The sequence below is a fragment of the Lepus europaeus genome, chromosome 4 (assembly GCF_033115175.1).
Source record: "Lepus europaeus isolate LE1 chromosome 4, mLepTim1.pri, whole genome shotgun sequence".
In the NCBI taxonomy this organism is placed as follows: Eukaryota; Metazoa; Chordata; class Mammalia; order Lagomorpha; family Leporidae; genus Lepus; species Lepus europaeus.
This window is the reverse complement of record NC_084830.1, coordinates 31,733,855-31,752,376: the sequence shown is the minus strand read 5'-3', so window position 1 is coordinate 31,752,376 and position 18,522 is coordinate 31,733,855.

Here is an 18,522-nt window from a genome sequence, read left to right as displayed (position 1 = left end):
GAAACCTCACAGCAAAAGATCACAGGAAGCTCAATTTCTCTTTGACATAGAATTAAACTCTGATGCTCTGTTAAAGCAATGTGTTAAAGTAATCTATTATGTTCTCTTGATGTCTGTTAAATTCTAATTGTTCAAAAACAGCTGAATTTTTATTAAAAGCTATGGGTTATTTAAATATGTGCTTATTTTCAAAGATTTGAATAATCACCTTGTAACAATGGACTTGGGCCATCTTCTACTGCTTCCCCAGGCCATAACAGAGAGCTGGATTGGAAGTGGAGCAGCCAGATCTTGAACTGGCGCCCATATGGGATGCTGGTACTTCAGGCCAGGGCATTAACCCACTGCGCCACAGCGCTGGCCCCGAAGATAAGGATTTTAAAGAATTAAATTGTGGTTAAATGGGGTCATAAAGGTGGGGGTATCATAAAATATGCCTGCTGTCCTTGTAAGAAAAGGAAGATCCCAGGACTCTTTATCCATACGCACATAGAAGAAAGGCCAGTGAAAAGGTAGCTAACTACAGCCAGGAAAAGATGCCTCATCTGAGGCCAATCTTGAGAGCAACTAGATCTTGGACCCCCAACTTCCAGAACCATGAGAAAATTGATTCCTATGTTTAAAGCATATTCAATCATATTTTTATGAGAACTTGAATAAACTAATGCCATAAAGAAACCCCATACTTATTTGCAATCACTCCTCATTGTTCATCTTCCCTAGTTTCTGGAAACCACTAATTTACTTCTGTCTCTAACTCTCTTGTGCCTATTTTAAATGTTTCATATAGTGGAACCACAAGATGTGAGTGTTTTTATGTATGGTTTCTTTCACTTTTAAAATATTCTCAAGATTCATTTATTGTAGCATCAATCAATAATTTGTTTCTTTTTATGGGTCAAGCATATTCTATTTTTTATTCATTCATCAGCTTATGGACATTTGGGTAATTTTCACCTATTAATTGTGAATATCACTGCCATGAATATTTGTGTACAAGTTTTTGCATGAACACATTTTCAATTTTCTTAGTATATAAGAGTGCTTCAAAATGCTCATGAAAATGTGTATTATGAAAAACTAGGTGTGGATTTCAATGTTTCTGCATCATTTTTCAACAAACTTTTGCCAGTAGCTTTATATACAAGGAGAAGAATTACTGGGTACTATAGTGACTCTATGTTTAATTTTTTGAGGAGGTGCCAGAGCAATTGTACCATTTTCCATTCCCATTTCAGGGTTCCAAATTCTGCACACTATTGCCAACATGTGTTGCTGCCCATCTTTCATTATTATTATTCTTATTATAGCCATCCTAATGAGTTGAAATGCTATTTGATTGTGGTTTTGATTTGCATTTCCCTAATGACTGATGGCATTCAGAATATCTAATATGCCTATTGGTTATTTACATCTAGTCTTTAGATAAGGACTGTTCAAATCTTTGTCCTTTTTATTTGGATCATGTGTCTTTTTCAATTAATTTGTGAATATCAGTTACATGGCATGCAAAAAAAATTCTCTTTTGGTTTGTTTTAAACCAAATCTAAGTCTAAATATTATAGCTACATGTATTATCACCACATTAATAGTGTTTGAATGATACACTTTTTAATAAATGGAGAGAAGAAAAGAAAATATAATCACTCATGTTTGGCTTTTACCCTGAATTCTTCCTGTTGATCTCCATTACCTTTTATTGTCATTTTGCTCAAAACTTGAAAACTTTCCTTAGCTTTCCATGCAGGATAGTTTCTTGATGATGACAGATTTTCTGTCTTGATTTTTTTCGCAAAATGTATTTATTTTGCCAAACAATGGCTACTTTTGCAAGATATTTTTTGTTGGTTATTAAAGTCTTATTTCACAGCTTTTTAAATTTCAACATATAGAATATGTTGCACCATTTTTAACCATTTATCATTATTTTCCCCATTATATAATATGTTGCTTTTCTCTTGTTATCTTCAAAATTTTCTTCATCTTCTACATTATACACCTTACTCTAACATGTCTTGAAGCAGATATCTTTTTTCATCTTATTTGGGATTTGATGAATTCTTGGATCTGAAAATTAGTACTCTCTGTGAATTATATGAATTTTTCTGCAATTTCTTTTTCAACTATTTTTCTGCTCTTTTCTTTTTTGTCCGTCCTTTCTTTCTCAGATTATAATTACATGATTCTGCACCATATCTTATGGTCCCACTGGACCCTGGTGTTCTCTGTATTTTTCTTATATTTTTTCTGCAATTCAGATTGGTTAATTTCTATTATCCTTTTTTGTCATTCATTCTTTTCTTTAAAAATATTTATTTGATAGGCAGATAGAAAAAGAGCAAGAGCGAGAGCGAGAAAGAGAAGCAAGACATCCCATTCACTCGTTCACTTCCCAAATGCCCACAACTGGGGCTGAAGTGGAAGCCTGGAACTCAATCCAAATTTCCTATATGGGTGAAAGGGACCCAATATTTTGAACTATCACTGCTGAATTCCAGTATCTGCATTAGCAGGAAGTTATAATCAGGTACCTGGGACTGGTACTGAACCCAAGATACAAGATGTGGACATCTTTACCACTAGACCAAATGACTGTTCTAGTTAATGATTTTTTTTTGTATCAATAGTTGGCTGATATCATTAATCAAAGCAATTATTTCAGTAATAATTTTCATCTGCAGTAATTTTTCACATATAAGTTTATATTTCTTAATGGTGATTTTCAATTGTCTAATAAGAAACATAACACTGTCCTTCATATGTTCTTAGAACATACTGTATTTTGTGTCTCTTATGTATTTATTATAGCTGTTTGAAAATTTTGTCTGCCAGATCCAATATATGAGTTCACTTGTATTTGGTTCCTGCCTTTTCTCTGAATATAAGTCAGCCACATTTCATTTCCTTAGTAGTATCTGCCTAGTAGAATTGCCTAATAGTATTTGGTTGAAAACTAGACAATACAGATGATATATTGAAGAGATTTGAATCTCTCATGATTTCCTAAAGATAATGAGAATCATCAGGATTCAAATTCGTTGCAGCTTATTGCAATCTCTAGTCTCCTTTAAATTTCTTATGCCATCTTTGAGACTAATCTCCTCTCAGTTATTCATGTCCCAGAGAAAACTATCAGTCAACCAAATTTTATAACAGAGAATGGAAGTCACATTGTCTGTTTATTTCTCATCTTTGAGAACTCTCTTTTCTGGCTGTTCTACTAACTTTGGACTCCACACTCAACACATTAATCTTCTTGCATCATTGAATCAAGCACTTCTGTAGGAAAGGATAAAATTATCCCCTCTTCTTCCTGCTACTCTGTCATTTGAAAATAGATTATTCTCTGTCTTCTGCCTCCTTTTCATCACATCATGGTTCACCCGCATCCCCTGGTCAGTTAGTTTAAAGGTTAATAAGAGATTTTGTGTTGTTTATTCTTAGAATTTGTGTTATTTCTCTTGCTTTATGTGGGACTGTCAAAATTTACTCTTTAAATTCCAGTTTGTTTTCCATAATAGAGCTCTAATTTCTGGAAACTTTTTATCCTCAAACTGAGATTATCACACTGCTGTTTTCCATAATCGTAGCTATGGAATTTGGGCAGTAACTTTTACTGAAAATCCACAATTTAGGATCCCTTCCATAGCTTTCATTTCTAGTTATTGGGGTTAGCTGTCACTTTCATGTTCCTTTGGAGGTTTTTCAACTGTTTTAAAATATTTTTAAAATTCCCTTTGAATGTTTTATAGTCTAAATCTTTTATAGTCTAAATTCTTTTAGAGACCTTTATTACTCTTTGAGAGATGAAAAATGGCTGAAGGATGTATATTTATTATGTATCATAATGGATCTCAGAAAATTTTGTCAGTTATTTCATGTGAAATTCCTCTATAGTCTACATATTTAAAGTCCATTTAAATAATTCTGGCCACAGATGGTGGCCAGATAATAATACAGATAATTCACCACCACAGATGGTGAAGCAAACAGTAGTTAAGGAGCCATGGTCGTACTCACAATAATTTTTTTTGTTTGTTTTGTTTTGTTTTGTTTTGTTTTTTTGACAGGCAGAGTGGACTTTGAGAGAGAGACAGAGAGAAAGGTCTTCCTTTGCTGTTGGTACACCCTCCAATGACCAGGAGCCAGGTGCTTCTCCTGGTCTCCCATGTGGGTGCAAGGCCCAAAGACTTGGGCCATCCTCCACTGGATTCCCGGGCCATAGCAGAGAGCTGGCCTGGAAGAGGGGCAACCGGGACAGAATCTGGCGCCCTGACTGGGACTAGAATCCGGTGTGCCGGTGTTGCAGGTGGAGGATTAGCCTATTGAGCCATGGCGCCGGCCACAATAATGTTCTTATTATAAGATGTGGAGTTTGGGACAGTGAGTCAAGAAAGAAGTTACTAGTAAAGCAGAACAGAGAGCATGGGGAATGAGAATTTTCATCATGGACTTCAAGAAATTCTAATATTTTGTGGAGCACTTAATTCGACTTGGATTAGACATTATTTCTCTAACAAAGATACAGTGTATTCCTAGAAAATGACAAAATGAATAACCTCTTTATTGGCATACACATGACTCTAATGAGCACATACTCTGTGCAAGCAATATTATCACCATTATACTAATTCATTATTTACATAAAGCAAAATTGCAATTTGTTTGATTTCTAGCATTTCACATGAACCAACCTTGTGCTATCTCTTGCTGGGGAAGGACAACTCCATATGATTGCTTTCTACCTTTAAGTTTAGATCATGTTGTTTCAGTCACAAATAGTATTTCCAAATATTTCATAGGAATATATTTCCCCTCTCAATCTCCATAGTCTTTATAATTTATAGTCTTACTCTACGAATTTCATAAACAAACTTGTCTTCTGGCTAGATTTTAAAAATTATATGTAATATAGTAATATATATAATACAATGCTGTAATTATAACAATGCTATATATGAGTGTTTGTATATGTGTATATGCATTTTTATATATACATATACATTTATATGTGTATATATATGTATATGGATTAGGATATATACATATAGATATCTATATGTTTATATGTATGTATGCATATGCATAAATGTATGTATATGTATATATACATATTTATGTGTATAGATGTATACATGTATATATGTCCTAAGGCATATTATATCATTGAGAGCAGAGACTATGCCTTAGATATCTTTGATTATCTCCAAGTTGTATTACAAAATTTCCAAAGTGGAAATAGTAATTCTTTCATATACTTTTTGGAGAAGAAGAGACACAAACAACATTCAAACACCACTTAAAATGTTCTCAGCATTGCTACTTATTCTAGCCAATCTATGACAACCATTTCTTCCAGGTTGTAGAACAGTTACTGGGTGATGGTAACTCTCCTGTTATCTGATATAAAACAGTCACCAGAGAAAGACATGACTTGATATTGCACAAAAATCAATGCTGATCCACTGTAATTGTGATGGTATGCTAATAACACAGTGAAAAAAGAAATGTAGAACTCTAAATGCTTTAATAGGATACGTACAAGCCAGATCAAAGAGCATAAAATTATGCTGATGAAGATTGAAGGACTTTTGTGATCTGGGAATTCTGAGACATGGTAAATGTAAGGAGAACTTGTTACACCTTGAATTCCCTTACTCTAAGAGCTGGAGTACTGAGTTTTCTTTGGAGGGACTTTTGTAGATTCAGTGAACTTTGATTATACTTGGAAATACTGCCTCTACACATTTAATAGTTATTCATGTGACTGCCAAAATTTGATTGCACCTTGGAGTACGATTTGCTCTGTGGTTCAGGATATCAGTTAACAAGGCTTGAAATTTAAGGCGTAGAGAACAGAATATCCTATGATGCCAGAAGCTTTGTGTGGGTAAGGACAAAGCATGATATCTATTTAAGCCAAAGAACACCCTCAAACAAAGCCACACTCTATTTTTGAATGAGAACTATTTTCCATTTGAAAAACAACTACTGATGCTTCATTGAATGCAATTAGAAATTGAGTGATTTAACAGGAAAAAAATACTAAGAGTCATCCAATAGAAGATGAATACTCTCAAATATGTTGAGTCATTGGCTTAGATACTCATGGCAGTTCATGACTGATCAGGCCCAAGTGCATTCATTGTGTTGGCATTTCTTCACCTCACTTCTATATTCCTCTGTGGTGATTTTTTTTTTTTAATGAATCATTGAAAGAAAGCTTCAAGTCTTGTTGATGCATATTTCTTTTCTTTTTTTTTTTTTTTTTTGACAGGCAGAGTGGACAGTAGAGGGAGACAGAGAGAAAGGTCTTCCTTTTTGCCGTTGGTTCACCCTCCATGGTCGCTGCGGTAGGTGCGCTGCGGCCGGCACACAGCACCGTTCCGATGGCAGGAGCCAGGTGCTTCTCCTGGTCTCCCATGGGGTGCAGGGCCCAAGGACTTGGGCCATTCTCCACTGCACTCCCTGGCCACAGCAGAGAGCTGGCCTAGAAGAGGGGCAACCAGGACAGGATCGGTGCCCCGACCGGGACTAGAACCCGGTGTGCCAGTGCTGCAAGGCGGAGGATTAGCCTGTTAAGCCACGGCGCCGGTGCTTTTTTTTTTTTTTTTAAATTTACTTGACAGGTAGAGTTATATACAGTGAGAGAGAGACAGAGAGAAAGGTCTTCCTTCCATTGGTTCACTCCCCAAATGGCCACTACAGCCGGCACTGTGCTGATCCAAAGCCAGGAACCAGGTGCTTCTTCCTGGTCTCCCATGTGGGTGCTGGGGCCCAAGCACTTGGGCCATCCTCCACTGCCCTCCTGGGCCACAGCAGAGAGCTGGACTGGAAGAGGAGCAACTGGGACTAGATCCGGCACCCATATGGGGTGCTGGTGCCACAGGTGATTAACCAAGTGAGTCACGGCACCAGCCCCAATGCATATTTCAACACAATCTTCCACATCAAATGTGCATTAACCACAATTCTTTTTAATTTTTTTAAAAAGTATTTATATTCATTTTTAAAGATTATTTATTTGAAAGGCAGAGTTACAGAGAAGCAGAAGCAGAGAGAGAGAGAGAGAAAGAGAGTGGTCTTCCATCTGCTGGTTCACTTTTCAGATGGCCACAACAGCTGGACTTGTGCCAATCCAAAGCCAGGGGCCAGGAGCCTCCTCTAGGTCTCCCACACAAGCACAGGGGCCCAACGACTTGGGGTCATTTTCTACTGCTTTCCCAGGCAATAGCAGAGAGCTGGATCAGAGATGGAGCTGCCGTGATTCAAACCAGTGCCCACATGGGATGCCAGCACTGCAGCCAGTGGCTTTACCTGTTACGCCACAGAGCCAGCCCCTATTTTCATTTTATTTTAAAGACAGATAAAGAGAGGCAGATACAGACACAGATAGAGAAAGATACAGAGACAGACAAAGGTCTCCTATTCTGTCTCACTCCCCAAATGCCATCAACAGCTGGGACTTAACCTGGCCAAAACCAGGAGCAGGAAACTTAATACAGGTCTCCCATGAAAGTCGTAGGGATTCCATGGATTGTGTCATCACCTCCTGCATCCCAGCAGTTCGTTAGCAGAACACTGAGATCAGAAGTGGGACTAGAACTTGAACCAAGGCACTCTGATAGCAGCATGCTGGCATTCCATGTCGCAGCTTAACCACTGAACAAAATTCCTCCCCCTAGACAATCAAAACATTCTGTTCAGCTTGAAGAAGCTTTAAACAATCTTCATCCTGACACAAATCCTATGACCTCCTTTTTCTTAGACCATTTACTTTAGAAAATGTGGAACTGGGCCGGTGCCATGGCTTAATAGGCTAATCCTCCACCTTGTGGCGCCGGCACACAGGGTTCTAGTCCTGGTTAGGGCGCCGGATTCTATCCCGGTTGCCCCTCTTCCAGGCCAGCTCTCTGCTATGGCCCGGGAAGGCAGTGGAGAATGGCCCAAGTCCTTGGACCCTGCACCCGCATGGGAGACCAGGAGAAGCACCTGGCTCCTGGCTTTGGATCAGTGTGATGAGCTGGCCGCAGCAGCCATTGGAAGGTGAACCAACGGCAAAAAGGGAGACCTTTCTGTCTCTCTCTCTCTCACTATCCACTCTGCCTGTCAAAAAAAAAAAAAAAAAAAAAGAAAAAGAAAAAAGAAAAGAAAATGTGGAACTGTAAATTCTTTATTTTGTCTCCCTGAGATTAAAATTTTCTCCCAGTCTATTGGCAGTTTTTTGTTTTGTTTTGTTTTAAAGATTTTATTTTATTTATTTTAAAGACAGAGTTACAGAGAGAGATAGAGACAGAGAGTCTACCATCCGCTGGTTCATTCCCCAGATGGCCGCAACGGCCAGAGCTGTGCTGGTCCAAAGCCAGGAGCAAGGAGCTTCCTCCAGGTCACCCACACAGGAGCAGGGGCCCAGGCATTTGGGCCATCTTCTACTGCTTTCCCAGGCCACAGCAGAAAGCTGGATCAGAAGAGGAGCAGCTGGAACTAGAACCGGCGCCCATATGGGATGCCTGCGTTTCAGGCTAGGGCTTTAACCCTGGCTAATCCACGGCACTGGCCCCTTTTGGCAGTTTAATTATTGAGAATGGAGCAATCTGGAAAACATTATGCTGAGTGAATTAAGCCAGTCCCAAAGAGACAAATATCATTTATTTTCCCTGATCGGTGACAACTGAGCGCCAAAGGGGAAACCTGTTAAGTGAAATGGACACTATAAGCAACAATGAACTGATCAGCTCCTGTCCTGACTTTAGATGTACAATGTAATACTTTATCCTTTTTAGTATTTGTTGTTGTTGTTGTTGTTCTAGTACTATTGGTTGAACTCAGTAATTAACACACAATTATTCTTAGGTGTTTAAATTTTAACTGAAAAGTGATCCCTGTTAAATCTAAGAGTGGAAAAAGAGAGGGAGGAGATGAACAATTTGGAACATGCTCAATCGGACTGGCCGCAAATGGTGGAGTTAGAAATGTGCCAGGGGATTCCAACACAATCCCATCAAGATGGCATGTACCAATGCCATCGCACTAGTCCAAGTGATCAATTTCAGCTCACAATTGATAGCTCTGATAGGTCTAAGAGTCAAAGAAATCACACAAACAAGACAAGTATCTGCTAATACTAACTGATAGAATCAAAAAGGGAGAGAAAGATCCAACATGGGAAGTGGGATACACAGCAGATTCATAGGATGGCAGATGTCCTAAACAACACTCTGGCCTCAGAATCAGCCCTCAAGGCATTCAGATCTGGCTGAAGAGCCCATGAGAGTATAGCAGGCATGGAAAGCCAAGATATCATGGAAAAAAAAAAAAAGACCTAAATGAATGATCTCTGTGAGTGAGATCCCAGTAGAAAGAACGGGGCCATCAAAGAAGGAGGTACCCTTCTCCGAAGGGAGGAGAGAACTTCCACTTTGACTATGACCCTATCGGAATAAGATCAAAGTCAGCGAACTCTAAAGGCTTCCATAGCCCTGGCAACTCATGACTAGAGCCTAGGGAGATTACTGACGCCATGAACAGGAGTGTCAAATTGTTAAGTCAGCAACAGGAGTCACTGTGTACTTACACCCCATGTGGGATCTGTCCCTAATGTGTCGTCTAAAGCCAAGTGATGCTATAACTAGTACTGAAACAGTATTTTTATACTTTGCGTTTCTGTGTGGGCACAAACTGATGAGGTCTTTTCTAATTATATACTGAAGTGATCTTCTGTATATAAAGAGAATTGGAAATGAAAAAAAAAAAAACAACCTGGTGTTAAAATGGAAATGGCATAGAAAATTAATTAATTTGAAAAAACATTATGTAGGATCTCTGTCTTTAATGTGCTGTACATTGCTATTTAATGCTATAATTAATAATCCAATGGTAGTTTTTTCACTTTATGTTGCTATATGGGCAAAATGTTGAAATCTTTACCTAATATATACTAAACTGATCTTCTGTATACAAAGAGAATTGAAAATGAATCTTTACATGAATGGAAGGGGAAAGGGAGCGGGAAAGGGGAGGGTTGCGGGCGGGAGGGAAGTTATGGGAGGGGGGAAGCCATTGTAACCCATAAGCTATACTTTGGAAATTTATATTCATTAAATAAAAGTTTAAAAAAAAAAAGAATGTCAGAGTACAAAAATAAAAAAAAAAAAGAAATAAACACCTTAAAAAAAAATTATTGAGAATGTCTTCCTCCAGATACCAGGAGCCCACCGTTTGCAATATAATCCTGTAAATATAGCACCTATTTTGTGTGGGAATTTAGGAGCCTAACTTCGATAAATTTGCTAATGTGGATGATCTGAGCACATTGACCAGCATCCCCTAACACCCTCCAGTACTTTCTCCTTAGATCACCACAGCATTTAAAATTATTCCAGCCTTTGGTTCCAGGTGAGTTCAGTTCAATTTGTTACCCTACTTTTGTAAGTGTTGAGTAAAATCTCATTGCCTATTTGGCTCCATCTGGCTGCTGCTGCAATTTTCTTATTTTCCAACAAGAATGGTTAGAGTACTGAAGTGCAGCACAGAGGCAACAGTAGACACCTCTGGTGACAGAGAATAGAGACAAATCTTTAGTGATTTATTTTACCTGGAAGGAAAGGCGGTCTAAGGTGTGACTAAACCTTGACAACTTACATAAAATGGGACAAATGCTTCATTAAGTTCCTGGAAAAAAAAAATAGTGGAATACTGAGACAAGTAAATCTGGGAAATATGCAAGACATGAAGACAATGCATGTAGATCTGGTGAATCACAGTAATGACATTCATTACAGAGAACATTCATTACAGAGATGACACCAAAACCCAGATAAGCTTTAGTTGACCTGCATACGATTGTTTGCCCTTTTTCTTGGTCATCAGCTATTACTTAAACAGATGCATGAATAGAATATCCAAAAGAGTGAGTTTGAAACTGATAGCACAGACTTCTCTGCAAACTCTAGCCATTTCCCTGATAAATAACAAATTTTCCATGAAAAGAAACTGACACTGAGCCCTCTGGGATATCATGCTAAATCATCGAGGAAGCCCACAGGATTGTCAGCGACATAAGACCTGCAGCAAAAATAGTCTGAACCAGGAAATCAGCATTATTCTGGTTTTCTCCACATGGTAAGGGATCTCTCCTGGTCTGGACCTACCATGGTTTTTTGCCCAACCTTGGGAAATAGGGAATTTTACTTGCTTTTCTTTTTCATAGCTATAATGTGCCTTCATGCATGCTCTGGAATTAACACAATTTTTTGCCTTTTCTCCAGGTGCAAAAGATTTTTGCTCTTCAAGTCAGAAGACTTTTTTTCTTCACAAAAGAAAGGGCCAGGCAGGACACTGTCTCTTTGTTACATTAACATCACTGCCCAGTTCCATTTCTACATCAGCAAAAAGGGCAATCTCTCGACTCTCCACGTACCTGATCTTTCTCAGGAAAACTCAATGAGGTCTAAGAAAAGCAACAGCCTTCAGGTATGTTCAAATTCTTCTGGAGTGCTTTGCATGCATGGGAGATCACACATGGCCTCTAGCAATTTGCTCGCCTTTTCTTCTTTCCTGCCTGTCTGGAGGCTTCATCTTCTTCCTGCGCCAGGGCTTTGCAGGGCATATTTAAGGTGCTGACTTGCCTTAGGTTCCACACTGGCTGATTTTCATATGAACTAAGTCCTCTGCTAGATTCAGTAAAAGTTATTAGCTTGTAGCTCACCCATCTGTTTCTAGTTGTCAGGGTAAGGGTGATGTACTTCCCAGCTTTGTACATGCTGGGGAGGTGGAAAATGGAATGGCTTGCCTTCAGCATTTCTTATCATGCAGATCTGCTAGCAGTATCATCTCTCTGCTTCTGCTCATCTGTTCACATCTGTATTTCACTTTCCTTTGGGAAGCATAGATTAACTCTGTATTTAAAAGTTTGTTCGACAGTTCTTTCTTTTAGTACTATGAATTGTGCATCTTCTTCTTCTTTTTTTTTTTTGCTGTTTACTTATTTATTTTTTAATTGAAAGGTAGAGTTACAGAGGAAGAAAGGGAGAGAGAGAGGGAGAGAGAGAAAGAGATCTTCCATCTGTTAGTTTACTCCCCAAATGGCCACAACGCGAAGGGTTGGGCCAGGCTGAAGCCAGGAGCTTCATCCATGTATCCCACGTGATTGTAGGGGTGCACGGGCTTGGACCATCTTCGCTGCTTCCTCAGGGGCAGTAGAAAGGAGCTGGATCAGAAGTCAAGCAGCCAGGAATTGAACTGGCACCCATATGGGATGCCGGTGTTGCTGGCATTGTGCCAGTACATTGTGCCACACTGCCAGCCCCAAGTTATGAATCTTCTGATGAGAAGTCTCAAGTTATTTTTTTTTAATTGTACCTTTGCTGGCATTGTGTATTTAATATTGGTATTTTAAAGATTTTTAATTATGATTTTTATCATTGTCTTTTATCAATTCAACTATGATGTGATTTTGTGTTTTTTTACACTGGGTTTATTATTTTTGGGTTAATGTTTCTTTATACACACACACACACACACACAGAGTTCCCTTCCACGCTAGAACTATAGTAACATTTATTTTTGTAGATTTGGTAATGTTCCCAAGTTCCCTGGGAGTCTGTTAATATTTTTAGTTCTTTTTATCTCCCCCTTCCCTCTCTGTGATTTCTATTGTTGTCTCAGAAATGTAGTTTTTCCTTTTGCAACCTCTCATGTAGTTTTACTATCATTGAGTAAATTTTCAAGTAAGGTACTGTGTTTTCCATTTCTAATGCCCCCTCTGTTTCCTGTTATTTTGTTATATTCATGTATTGTTGAATCATTGGCCATATTTGGAATAGCTATCACTTCTTTAAGGCCATGGGTCACTAGTCAAACATGATGTCTTTTTTTTTTTTTTTAATTTACTTGAAAGGCAAGTTAGAGAGAGAGAGAGTGCTCTTCATATACTTGTTCACTCTTCAAATGGCTACAATGGCCAGGACTGGGCAAGGCCAAATTCAGGAGGTTGGAACTCCACCCAGGTCTCCCAAGTGGGTGGCAGGGACCCAAGTATTTGGCTGCTTTCCCAGACACAATAGCAGAGAGCTGGATTGGAAGCAGAGCAACCAGAACTTGAACCAGTACCCATATGATATTCTGACATTTTAGGCAGTGTCTTAACCTCCTGTACCTCAATGCTGGCCCCTATTTTGTCAGTTTTTAAACTTGCTTTGCTGAATTCAAATTTTATCCTAATTATGAATTACATTTTGTTGATTTTAATAATACATAGTTACATATGATAGAGGCCTACATTGTGGCTGTTTGGTTGTTTTTATCTGATTTTTCCCTTTTTTTAAGAAAAACTAGTTTTTTTAAAACAACTGTCAAGTTACCAGCAAATCACATAGATCCTTTGGAAAGTTGTTTGTAACTTTTGCTAAAGAGTTTGTTGTAGTCATTAATTGAGTTAATTTAGCCTTACAAAAAAAGCACAATCCTTAGGTCACTAGTGTTTGCACCAGCTCTTCAACAGCACTCGACTCTGGCTACTTGAATGAAAACTTTGCCCATACTATTTGAGCTCTGGGAATCAATCTTCAGTGGCTGCTGTTTTTGTTTGTTTGTTTACTTGGTTGTTTTTCCAAGGATAGTGGAATTAAATTACATTTAATGGAGGCAGGTATTTGGCACAGTGGTTAAGTGATCACTTGAGACTCATACATCCAATATAAGAAAAAAATAGAAAATCTTAGTAGCCCTAGGCTCCTAAATAAATTGAACATAGAGTTTATTTATTACCCAGTAACATAATTTTACAAAAATAATCTAGGCCCAAAAAGCATCATTGCTAAATTCTATCAAATATTTAAATAAGAAAAAAGTTCATTCATTCAGAGATCCCATTTATCAACCAAGACTTTGTTTTTTAAAAAATAGGCAGAGTATTCTAGCATTGAATGAAGAGTAGGAAACCCTCAAATCTCTAGTCCTGGTCAAAAGGATAGCACAGCAGAGGAAGGGACATAAGCCAAAACTATTCACTTATTGAGGAACAAAAGCAACCATCTTATCCTCAATATTCCTGAAAAAAGTTTAAGTCCACTTTATTGAGGCAGTATCCAAACATGTGTCCTTTCTACAAACAAAATACATAAAATACTTAGAATACATATACACAGATGTAAATTTAATTCTGTTTATTTAAATTTTAGAAATGACAAATTTTAAATATTCATCAACTTTCAACTTCATGGTTCCATGCTTGTGGATATACCAATAAAATGAAGTGCTGCTTTGACATCTCCTTAGGAGGAGTGAAATTCTAAAGATATTTCTCAGTAAACAAATTAACTATATTCAATATCATTTGAATTAGATTATAATTTGTATTGTCTAGTTTAATATAAATTAAATATGCATAAGTTAAATTTTTAGGAAATTCATAATTCAGCGTGGAATTGTTGATTAACATTGATTCTTCCTGAATGGGCATTTATCCTGCTGATGCGGACACCTGCAGGCCACATCAGAATACCTGGGTTTGGCTCTCATTTCTGGCTCTTCAGTCTACCTTCATGCCAGTGCAGAACCTGGGTGACAATGGTAGATTACATAATTGGGTTCTTGGTACCAACATGGGGGACACAGATTGCATTCCTGGCTCCTGGATAATTACAAGTGTTTGGAAATGAATTAACATTTAACAGTGTGATATCTTTCTCATGCACACACAAATAAATGAATGAATAAAATAATGAAATAACTAAATAAAAACTTTTTATAATAACTACATAAACTAAATATATAAGTAAAGTTATAGAAATATAGTATAACCTAGGACTATGATCATGTAGGAATAAAACATATTTTTCATACTCTTTTCATTAATTAGTTGTTTATGGCCATATGCCTAAGTTCTCAAAAAGGGAAATTAAATAGCAGTGTTAGACACCAAGTTCACCTCGCTTAATTAAAAAACTGTCCTAGATTTTATGTCTTCTGTTCCTGAGATCAGAACCCTGAACATGACAAAAACAAAAAAAAAACAAAAGCGAAAAACAAAAAAAACCCACAGACAAAATCTTGGTCTTTTAAAAACTTTCCTGTTGATTAACCTTTAGCAAATTATTTAAACTTTTTTTCCATCAGTTTGCTCAACTACAAAGCTAATGTAATAACTAAGGTCATATTTACTGTGTGCTATTAAAAATAAAAATAATCCAGAAGTCTGGACACTTGCTGAACAGCAGGCAGCATGTGATTGTGATCCCTGAGAGAAAGAAGAAAATAACATGAGCATCAACATCACCCTGGCTTTTTGCCTGGGGACTTGTTCCAGTCTGAGATTCAGAAAGGAGAAACCCTAGTAGTGAATGGTGAATTCTGAGCCAGGGAGAAAGAGATTGGAATATATGACATAGAATTTCAGTTGTTGTTTGTTATTTTTGAACACATGAATGGCTTTTCCATTCCTCTACATTCTTTTTTTTTTTTAAGTCAAAATTTTTTTAAAGATTTTATTAATTTGTAAGGCTGAATTACAGATGTGTATGTGTGTGTGACGAGAGAGAGTGTGGGGAATCCCACAGGAGTCTAAAAATTAGAGTCACAGATCACCACTTACTTGACCAGCAGAAGGAGGTGAACTGTGGAAACTCCACAGAGAAGCCTGGAGACAAAAACTACCACTATTCACAAAGTGAAAGTAAAGAAAAATGGAGTCACTCCTGTCAAGCCGGGGACTGATGACATCACTTATGTCAAGCTCAGTGCTTGCCAAAAAGATGCTCCTTATCAGACTGAACAGACATCCCTGGGCAGTCCATTAACGTGTGTGCTGTGGACAATAACCTCGAGTTACCTTCCTATTCGCACGATGATTGGACACATCCCGAGAATGAGCTGGAGACACCCTGTATTAGGCATTCGATTGGTGGCACCCTGGGAAACTCTGAGAGGGAGCACCACTGATTGGTGACACCCAGACCCCTACTGGAGACTCCCCATTCAGATAATAAGAGAGCCTTTCCCACTGCTCTCTATCCTCTCGAGAATCATGGCCCGATGTGTGTGAACCTCTGGATCTCCACACATTTGGAGCTGAAGAGCCAGCTCACTAGCCCCCTGGCTAAGCGACACATGGCAACTACGGAATCAAAACTCCAGCAGAGAAGCCCCCTCGCTGCCTTGCCTGGACCCCTTATCAGCCTGCTGCTAGACCTGACCACAGAGCCAGACCGGGACTCTCAGCAGGGGACCTCTCCAACTTCTCACCTTACTGTCCGCCTGGGAACTCTGAACCTACTGCCCAGAGTGACAGCCATCCCACGACTTCCTGCCTGTGAGTAACTGATCCGAGATCCGTCTCTGCTGAGACGTTGAGCTCCGGACTTTGAACACTGACTCTTTCGTGAGCGCGATAAAAACCTTGAAAACGCAGCTTTTATCAATGACATTGGCCACGTGTAATGCAATATGAATATGCTTTGACCCTATTATTAAGAGTATTGACACTTAACTTGTGTACATATACTATTATAATTGGATAGCCCTCAAAGTTACTTTAACATGGTATACTGTTATCTGTGGATTAATGAATAAGCTCAAGTAGTATTATTGATATTGATATTAATGGTATTAGTGTTAAGATTTAGTTCCAGTAATTATTTAGTATTGCCATTAATGGAATAGTGTTGGGTCTGGCGCTGTGGCTTACTTGGTTAATCCTCCACCTGCGGCACTGGCATCCCATATGGGTACTGGATGCTCCTCTTCCAGTCCAGCTCTCTGCTGTGGCCCAGGAGGTCAGTGGAGGATGGCCTAAGTGCTTAGGCCCCTGCACCCCCATGGGAGACCAGGAAGAAGCACCTGGCTTCTGGCTTCAGATCAGCACAGCACTAGCTGTGGCGGCCATTGGCCATTTGGGGAGTGAACCAATGGAACGAAGACCTTTTTCTCTGTCTCTCACTGTCTATAACTCTACCTGTCAAATAAATTTAAAAAAAAAATGGAATAGTGTTACAGTAGTTAAGTTGTTAAGTGTTCGTAGTTGAGTCAAGTGCTAGTAGTTAAGTATTGTTATAATAGTTAAGTATACTGATAGTGATAAGTACTTTGGTACTGATAAGTGTATTGACCTTAATGAGCCTATTCACAAACAATGTGATAAAACCCCTGGTGTGTGAGTAATAAGGTCTTTCATTGTAAAGGCAGTCTTGTGTCCTTGTGTTCCTTTCTTCCCTATAAATTGTTTTTCCTGGTTCCACTTCATCTTAAATATCTATATTGCTCAAGGCCTCTCATAATATACAGTCCTCCACAACATCAGAACAAGTGTAATTTTACCTCATAAAAGGTAAGTACAATGACTATCATAGTAGTAAAATTAAAGTATATTCTTGCTATATTTTAAGTTATCCAAAAAGAGAAGGAGATAGTATAAAGGTAATAGTATTGAGATTGCTTCATTAATTATATTACAGTTTTGTTACTAACAGCAAATAAAGCAAAATAAATAGTTTATTTAAACATTTCTAATGATATATTTTTCAAATGTTTTAATATGTTCTCTGTCATCTGCTTTTTAATATTGATAACCTTAGGCCAATAAATTTTATATTTTCAAAATGAGTAATGCTTGAATTTTTCTTTTATCAGAAAATTTTAGATTGGTAGAAGTATATTTTTTAGTTCTTTTTCTCAATGTGGAAAGCCAAGTCCCTAACTTGCCTTAGGTTACATATGACATCTCCGTACTAGAATGTACATGTTGTCAATGCCTTAGGGACAGAAATGATATGTCTATTTCTGAATTTTTATAATTTCATGTATTTCAATGTCATAAAAATAGAACAAGCTACTGTAAAGTTTATATGTTTAATTATATAATGAAATGTGAAACTTACATAAGAAATCAAATTCTTATAAGCACTATATACATTTTTAATCCTTTTAGTCTTAGAAGGGAATTCATTTCATAGATTCCTTTTCTATTCTGTAATAATTATTCTCTAATACTAAATTATAAGCTGATGTGTCTGTTTTAACTTATAAACTAAAGTGTATTGCAAATTTCTCAGTACACTTATTTTATAAGTGATTTGTATCCAGATCATACATAATAGTTTTACAATTTTATAAAAAGAAAACAAGCATCATTCATTTTGAACAGAAGCTTTCTTTTTTATAAACATTTATTTATTTATTTTAAAGACAAAAGGACAGAGTGAGATAAAGAGATAAAGATTTTCCATCCAAAGTTTCACCCCCCCAAATGTCTGTAACAGTGGGATCTGGACTTGAAGAAAGCAGGGAACAAGGAACTCCTTCTTTATCTCTCACGTCTCTCTTTTGGTCCATCTTCTGCTGCCTTCCTAGGCTCCTTAGGAAGAAATTGTATTGGAAGCTGTGCATACTGGCACTCCAAAATGTAGTACGTCCAACATAGCTACTTAACCTGATATGCCACAACACAAGCCCCTAGAGAAAACATTTCAATAGACATGTACCAAAAGATGGTGTATAAAAGGCTAGTAAACCAAAGGAAAATACATA